Below are 8,177 nucleotides of genomic sequence, written 5' to 3'. Positions count from 1 at the left end.
AGATTTCATCTAACTGCCATTGTAGCTCAGTGGTTCTTCCGCTTAGAATTTAAGAACTCTGTAATACTTGGCTATTTGGATTCTTAATGGAATTATTTATCACAGTGCATCTCATAGTGATAAGGTGTCCTGTGTCATTTTTTTCGGTTCCTAGTCCCGGTCTTAGCCTGTGCTTAGATCTCTCTGTAAAAGATTTCCTGAAAAGAGAAGTAATTGTGTCCTCCTTAATTGAGACTTCCCAGGAGCTTGATATAAATATTATAATGAGGCAGACCATCCCCCCCGCCCCCACTTCCCAACCCCCTACTTCATTTTTGTTACTTTTCTAGGTAGGAGATGACACACAATATCCTATAAGAGATGACCAAAAATATCATTAGAAGTGATCATTTAGAAAATAAATCAGTCAGGAACAGCTGGGCAACAGTGACTTGGGGAGCCAGTAAAAATGTAGGAGAAACATATTTTAGTACAAAAGAAAATTAAATAATGGTCACTATAGACGAACAGGAACATTTTCTCTTCATTTGATGTTTTTACTAAAAGAGGTTCAAAATAATTTACAAGCATACATTAATAATTAGCTCTGCACATCCCCATTTTTGAATGCTTAAATTGAGGCAGATGGCTAATGATTGATTTATTCAAAGCACTCAGCATGTCAGTGGTTGAATTTTGTTGAGATCCCTTTCACTGTAGACCACACCATTTCTAATGACTTATGTATAATTCATCTCAGCTTCGTCTGAATTAGGAGCTGACATTTTTTGGTAACACAAATCATAGCTCCTTGTCAGTAAAAGAACGCCAGTGTGGGAAACTCAGACTGCTAGGAAGCTCAGCATGCTGCTAACTTTGTTGTTTTTATATAGAATTGAGAGAATCTAATAGTTTGCCACCATTATGTTGGCACATGAGTGCATATGTTTATTGATGAAGTTGATTTTTCTTCAACCCAGGTATTTCCTGGGCAAGCAGGAAAGGAGATCATTGTGAGGATTTTCTCTTGGGTGGTTCAAAATGAATTAACAATAAGAATGCATTAAAATGCTTTTGGTTCAGTAATCTTTCAGTACTGATCTTAGAATGATAACTATGAGCCTAAAAAACAGAATCAGGTGGTTTTATTTCAATTTCTTCAACATCTTTTTGGAATTTAAAATTTTTTTTCCCTCTGCAGCTGTGTGGCCCTTCTCTTTTAGTCTCTCCCTGTTGTGAGTATGCATACTTGTGATCAAAGGCCCAGTTTTGCTTCCTTGGTGTGCAGAAGTCCTTGATTTCAAGATCTTTTGAGATCAAGCTGAGCCATGCACATACGATGGGACGAGAGCATGATCCCGAGAAGACAAGCGATACTGGAAGACATATTTGAATGTTGATTCTAAATGTTAACCAGAAATTTTCCTTTATCTTTCTACAACATAAGAAATAAATGTATTAATTACCTCTTGACTTGGATAAAATTATGCCATACCCTGAATACTAAAAATTGTAGCTAGAAATGCTCTAGATGATTGCCACATATACTTAGTAGCATAATATTTTCTAATAGATATACTCTCTTTGAAGAACTTGGCTGGTTCTATGGTTTTTTTCCATAGAATAATTTTTTACTTGGGGCGCTTGGGTGGCTCAGGGGGTTAAGCATCTGACTTTGGCTCGGGTCATGATCTCGGGGTCATGGAATCAAGCTCCACGTCAGGCTCTGCACTCATTGGGGAGTCTGCTTCTCCCTCTATCTCTCTCTCCCTCTGGCCCTTACCCCACTCGGGCTCACTCTCTCTCTCTAATAAATACATAAAATCTTAAAAAAATAAAAGAATAATTTTTGACTTTAATAGCCTGAGAAATATCCATGGTTAAATTCCACTTAAGTTTAGGAGTCTTTATAGATACTGCCTAATTAATTATAGTTGTTTTAACTTATTACAAAACTAAAAGGAAATGGAACTAAAATAGTGCAGGTTTAATCATACTTACAGTTTTTTATAATAAGACATTGATTGGTTTTATCTAGTCAGAATTCTTAATGAATGGGAGTTTAAAAGTGTAACTGTCTTTTCTGGGAAAGAATCAAATCAACAAAGCTGCTATTTGAAAACTGAATTTAAGAAAATCAACCTAGAATGTATCTTGCTTATTATGTGTCCAGTACTTTTATATGATCAGTACATGTCTACATCTTTTATATATGTCATTCTCTATAAAGTCATTGATGTTGACAGAGATAACCCTGATGGCCTGGAACATACAAAATCAAAAGAAAGATTATATATTTATTACATTCTATTGACTAAGGTAACATGAATGTTAATACAATTTTTTTAAAAGATTTTATTTATTTATTTGACAGAGAGAGACACAGCGAGAGAGGGAACACAAGCAGGGGGAGCGGGAGAGGGAGAAGCAGGCTTCCTGCTGAGCAGGGAGCCCGATGCGGGGCTCAATCCCAGGACCCTGGGATCATGACCTGAGCCAAAGGCAGATGCTTAACGACTGAGCCACCTAGGTGCCCCTCAAGTCAGTGTTTAACTTGATAAACATGTCTGAGACCATGCATCCCTGGCTGCTAAGTACCATGGCAGACAGGGCTAGAAAGGTAACAGCTTTATTTTCAGCAGGGGGCAAACACAAGGCAGCACTTTACAACTACATTGTAACTAGATCCTGCATCATTAATACAATTTTTAAAGCCTTTAAATAAAAATCTTTGAAATAAGAAAAAGGGGGGGGCTTAGGTTAAGACTAAGATAATTAGAAAATCATCCATGACCTTAAGAATAAAAAAAAATGAATATCAGTGTTTGTCAGAATTTTTTATTATCTTATTATCTAAAAGATAAAAAAACTTCATATACATGTGCTATGACACATAAGTAAGATGGGCTTGTCTATTCCTTATAGTGTCATAAAAATGGACTCCAAAATGGTCCCAGCCAAAAACAAGAAAAAATATTAATCAGTTCATTCAGGATCACCTGGTAAAATACTAATAGAATTCGTATTTTTGAATTAACATTCAAAAATCTATGTTCCTTATTAGAACTTTTTCCAAGAGATGTTAGGAATGCTACCATTTTAATATCTAAGTATACCATTTAAATATAACATTAATATAAATATAATATTATAAATATAATATTAAAAGTCATAAGCCAATATTTGGGAGTGAAAATCAAATACTAGCACTAACACTAACATGACTCCCACATGAAATTATACACATTATTTATTGTGCTGATATTTCACTATTGCTTAAAATAAGAAGGCTGGAACTTAAAATATTTGTCGATAGTACAGAAATTATTGTTGAACTCACTAAAACTATGGGATCTAATTAATTACAAATAGAAGTTTAATGCCTCACATATTTTCAAAGATGAATGATACATAGATAATCTGTCCAAACATCCACCATTTCATCAATCTGTCCAGTACTGTCCAGTACTCTAATATTGATACACATATTCTAATATCAAGAGGATTATAAATGCTGAGATAAACATTAAACATTATTTTATCAATTGTATTTTATGTTTACTCTGTGCTAGGCCCTGGGCTTAGAATTAGGTATATCATAATAAGCACAGTAAATAAAAAACATCTCAAGGCAAAAATCTTCAAATCCATTTCATGAGAAACAGGGAACTGATGCAAGAGAGTAGTTGCATTTGTCCATGACATGACTAATTAATCCAAATATCTGTATAATTTTCTATTATCTAAATAAAAGGATATATTGTTCCATTTTTTGCAGTTGAAGAGAAGTCCTCGGGACAACCTCACGATTTAAATTTTTAAATCATGTTTGTGGCCTTAATTTAGCCAAGTAATTCTGGTAGTTGAGTAGATACATAGGAAATACTGCATAAATTGGCTGTGTCCATAATTTTATTAAACCCTCTACGGGGCAACAGGGATGAGGGTAGTAGACAGAGAGGACAGTATCAATTACATCTCAAAATGGTTAACAAAGCAGCAGTTTTGCAGGATAATATTTGATGACTGCCTTTTTCAAGATGCTTTACATTTTTAAAATATAATTTAATTATTAACATTAAATTACACAAGACACCCTAAAGGAAAGTTCTGGCAATTATTTTTAACTTCTACTCATAATGAAAGATTTGTGAGTGACAAAATAAAATATAAACTTGTTCACTGGTAGGTCAGGTTGTCATTGCCTTCTGTATTTCACCACAAAAATGTACATTGATCATTTCATAAAATATTTAGAAGTTGAAAGATTCGGATAATTTTTATGTTGCCGCTGAACAAACATGATATCAACCATGATGATATAAGGATTGCCTCAAGTTAAACAGAAAAATCAAATTAATATATATTTATTGAAGACCTTCTACATATAAAGAATCTATATACACTGGATACAACTCAGTCTTGATTTTTTACATTGACAGAGAGTTTTCAGATGACCGTGAATCTAAAATCAATACATTTTTGTTGTGTTAGGAGGCATTCCCTTTGCTATTTGTCTATGAGGTATAGCTACCATCAAAATGAAAAGATTCACTTGTGCTACATATAAAATAGCACAAGCAAAACCAGTATGAAACCAAGTGTAGTGGAAAGAATAATGGGCTCACTTAAACTTTGTACTAAATTATTTTTGTGATGATAGAATTGGCCATTTCTCAGTTTCTCCAATTCTAAAATAAGGAGTTTGTAATACTCAGTGTCTCTTCGATAAACATTTTCAAACATGGCCTGAAGCCAGAAATATAACTATATACAATAAGGTCTATCAAAATTTCCTTTATTTGGTCTTAACCCATAAAAAATGGATATTAAACTTCTTTTTTTTTTTTTTTAAGATGTCAGAGAGAGACACAGCGAGAGAGGGAACACAAGAAGGGGGAGCAGGAGAGGGAGAAGCAGGCTTCCCGCGGAGCAGGGAGCCCGATGTGGGATTCAATCCCGGGACCCTGAGATCATGACCTGAGCTGAAGGCAGATGCTTAACGACTGAGCTACTCAGGTGCCCCTGGATATTAAACTTCTTGTCCAATATTTTCTGCAGACACTTTTATAGAAATGGGCAAAACGGATCACCTTATTACACTTCACTAAGAAATAGAAACATTTCTTAAAAGTGACAGAATGTGCATGTAGCATCTGTACTCAGTATTAGTATTCCACAAGTAAAAATTATACCTGATATTCCACAATTTTGTTTGAATGCTTGGTGGTCATTGTACTGAATAAAATTGTGATTAAGCAGTAACAGCATAAAGTAGCAAGTGGAAGGGAAAATTGTGCCATTTATGATTAGTCATGGTGCTACTTATCTTAATAGTTTTTTTCATCAAAAGAGTAATGCATGGGATGGGTGTATCTAAGACCCAACCTATACTAGAAGTTCTCAAAAATTTTGAGAAGTGCTGATTTTTATTTTCATGAAGATGTGAAATCCCTTTTCAGAGGAATAAGAAGGGAGGTGCTAGACAGCTTGGCAGGTGGGAAAGCAGGTACTGAAATTTGTCAAATGATACCAAGAATGGTGCCTGACTGGAGATCAACCAGGTAAGTCATCAAGATATATCTGCAGAGCCCGATTTACTTGTTGGAAACTTTTGTCCCATGCTATGTCATGTTTTTGGCAATAATATTTTATTTCATATGCAATATCCTATGTATGAGAAGAACTTTGTTGAACACATTTTATTAAATACATAATTTAAAAAATATATAAATCTGGAAAACTCACCTTTCTTCCCTCTCTCCTTCCTTCCCTCCCACCTTCCCTCCTTTTCTTTCTTCCTCTGTTCCTTCCTTCCTTCCTTCCTTCCTCCCTCCCTCCTTCCCTTCCCTTCCCTTCCCTTCCCTTCCCTTCCCTTCCCTTCCCTTCCTTTCCTTTCCTTTCTTTCCTTTCCTTCCTTCCACTATCATTTATTGGGAACCCATTTTGTCCAAGAAGTACTGAGCTCTAAAGCATTCAGAGATATCTGAAAGATCTAAAGGACATGATTCATGTCTTGGGGGAAATGTAGTATGCAGATACCTGTAGCACAAAGTAGGCCATTGTTATTATCACTGCATTAGCATGAAGCTCCATGAAGAGTCAGAGGTTAGAGGGATCCTTTCTAGCTTTAGTGGTCATGAATCAGTCATTTCTGCAAGGTGTCCTTTTCTTTCCCTTTCTTTCTTTCTTTCTTTCTTTCTTTCTTTCTTTCTTTCTTTCTTTCTTTCTTTCTTTCTTTCTTTCAACATTTTATTTATTCATTTGACAGAGAAAGAGAGCATGCACAAGCCGGGGTGTGGCAGGCAGAGGGAGAAGCAGGCTTCCCACGGAGCAGGGAGCCCGATGCAGGACTCGATCCCAGGACCCTGAGATCATGACCTGAGTTGAAGGCAGATGCTTAACTGACTGAGCCACTCAAGCGCCCCTCTGCAAGGTATCTTTATTCCTTTTAATACACCATGGTATTTAGAAACCAAGATCTGACATGGGATGCTGCTGCTTGTTCTTGATACCTTTCAGTGGACGGAGTTAGGGAATCTATCTATAAATATAAATATAAAATGTGCAATAAGCCCATTTTAAAAAAATTTATTTATCTGAGAGAGAGAGAGAGAGAGAGCTCTCGAGCAGTGGGAGGGGCAGAGGGAGAGGAAGAGAGAGAATCTTAAGTGGACTCCACGCTGAGCGTGGAGCTAGACTCGGGGTTTGATCTCATGACCCTGAGATCATGACTTGAGCCAAAATCAAGAGTTGGGTTCTTAACCAACTGAGCCACCCAGGCACCCTGCAATAAGCACATTTTTATCTCTATTTTAAAATCTATATGTATATATTTAAAACCATAAGTTTGTATTGATACCTCCAATTCCAATTCAAACTCTAGGCTTCTCTCTAGATTTCTCCTTTTTCTTATTGTACCTTTCTTCCGTAACACTGAGAAACTTGGCTCTCATTGTCATTGATATTATTAGATTAGTGTCTCCTGTATATAATCAATCTTCCTTTGCAGCTGCTAGTCCTTCCCACATGCAGAGGATTTCCTCATCCCACCCTTGCTCTGACATTCTATAACCAGCCACCTTACCACGTGATACCCTACCCACCCTGGCCAGGCCAGAACACCTTGCATCATCAGGTCAGCTGACATGTGTGGGGCTCAATAAAAATTTGATTCATTAACGTCTCAATAGCACAATGTTTGTGATTTTCATAGAGCAGCATATTGTCACAAGAAAGCAGCTTCCTGTACTGCTAACAATTCTAGGATTTATTTCTGTGTTAAAATTACATTGTGTTAGTGTCCAACAAGTCTAGTTATTTCATTCCAGACAACAGAAAATGAAGTATGCAAATATATTTTGGATGATGAGGTTTGAAAGGGCTCAGGATCAATGAAGAGGATTCATTTTCTGTTGACATTTTAAACTGACTCATTTAGTAATTGAATTCTCCCTGGCTTGTAAAACAAACAAACAAAACAAAACAAAACAAAACACCAAACATGAGGTGTTTGAAGATACAATGTAAATGAATGCAAAGGATACAGAGAGGAAAGAATTTTTTTTAAAAAGCTATGGTTAATTCATGGTATTTCCTAGCCATAACTTCATATACAATTGGAAAGAGAAAAAAGTGAGAAAGAATTTATTCTTAATTAATCTTATAGTTTAAATATAGGAAAAAGTGCTCTGTTATGGAAAAAACAGTAGGAAATGAAGATCTATTAAAAATGTTTGTATTATATATTTTTAAACTAAATTATGACTTGGGAAACATAGACTAATATAGGTTGTAATCATATACTAATAACAATCAGCATCTGTAAACCACAGCAATATGGATCAGTGTATGTTATAAGTGAAATGTCAATGACTTGGTGATGGCCAGTAGATTGATGTCAATTCATTGAGGCAAAGGAGTCCATGATCGTTGATCTTTCAAGGATATCCCCATTGACCTGTTCTTTGCCCTGAAAGACTCAGTTTGTTTGGAGAATAATCATTAGTAGCACCCTTTTTACTTTACGTAGAATTTGGAGAGAGAAAGCTGAGGGGTCTCTCCGCAGTTCTTGTCACTTTGACCTACAGGAAATAGGCAATTTTAAGTAAAGCCACATAGGCCTAGTTCCACTCTGGACTAAATATGAATGCAAATTGGACCAATCAGCTGTATTTTACACCAGCTGTAACTTCTGG

The 8,177-nt window shown here is 35.8% G+C and overlaps 1 non-coding gene across 1 annotated transcript; it reads right to left on the bottom strand.

Moving 5' to 3' along the window:
• Positions 1-2,542: 2,542 nt before the first annotated feature.
• Positions 2,543-2,673, bottom strand: LOC112820503 (small nucleolar RNA SNORA63). The gene has a single exon (XR_003207167.1). It is a non-coding gene; the product is annotated as a small nucleolar RNA SNORA63 (small nucleolar RNA).
• Between the last annotated feature and the right edge of the window lie 5,504 nt (positions 2,674-8,177).

The sequence above is a fragment of the Callorhinus ursinus genome, unplaced genomic scaffold (genome assembly GCF_003265705.2).
Source record: "Callorhinus ursinus isolate GAN/ISIS: 27379988/994484 unplaced genomic scaffold, GSC_fseal_2.0 scaffold3, whole genome shotgun sequence".
Taxonomy (NCBI): domain Eukaryota; kingdom Metazoa; phylum Chordata; class Mammalia; order Carnivora; family Otariidae; genus Callorhinus; species Callorhinus ursinus.
Note: the sequence above shows the minus strand (reverse complement) of the source record. Positions and strands in the feature narration are given on the sequence as shown.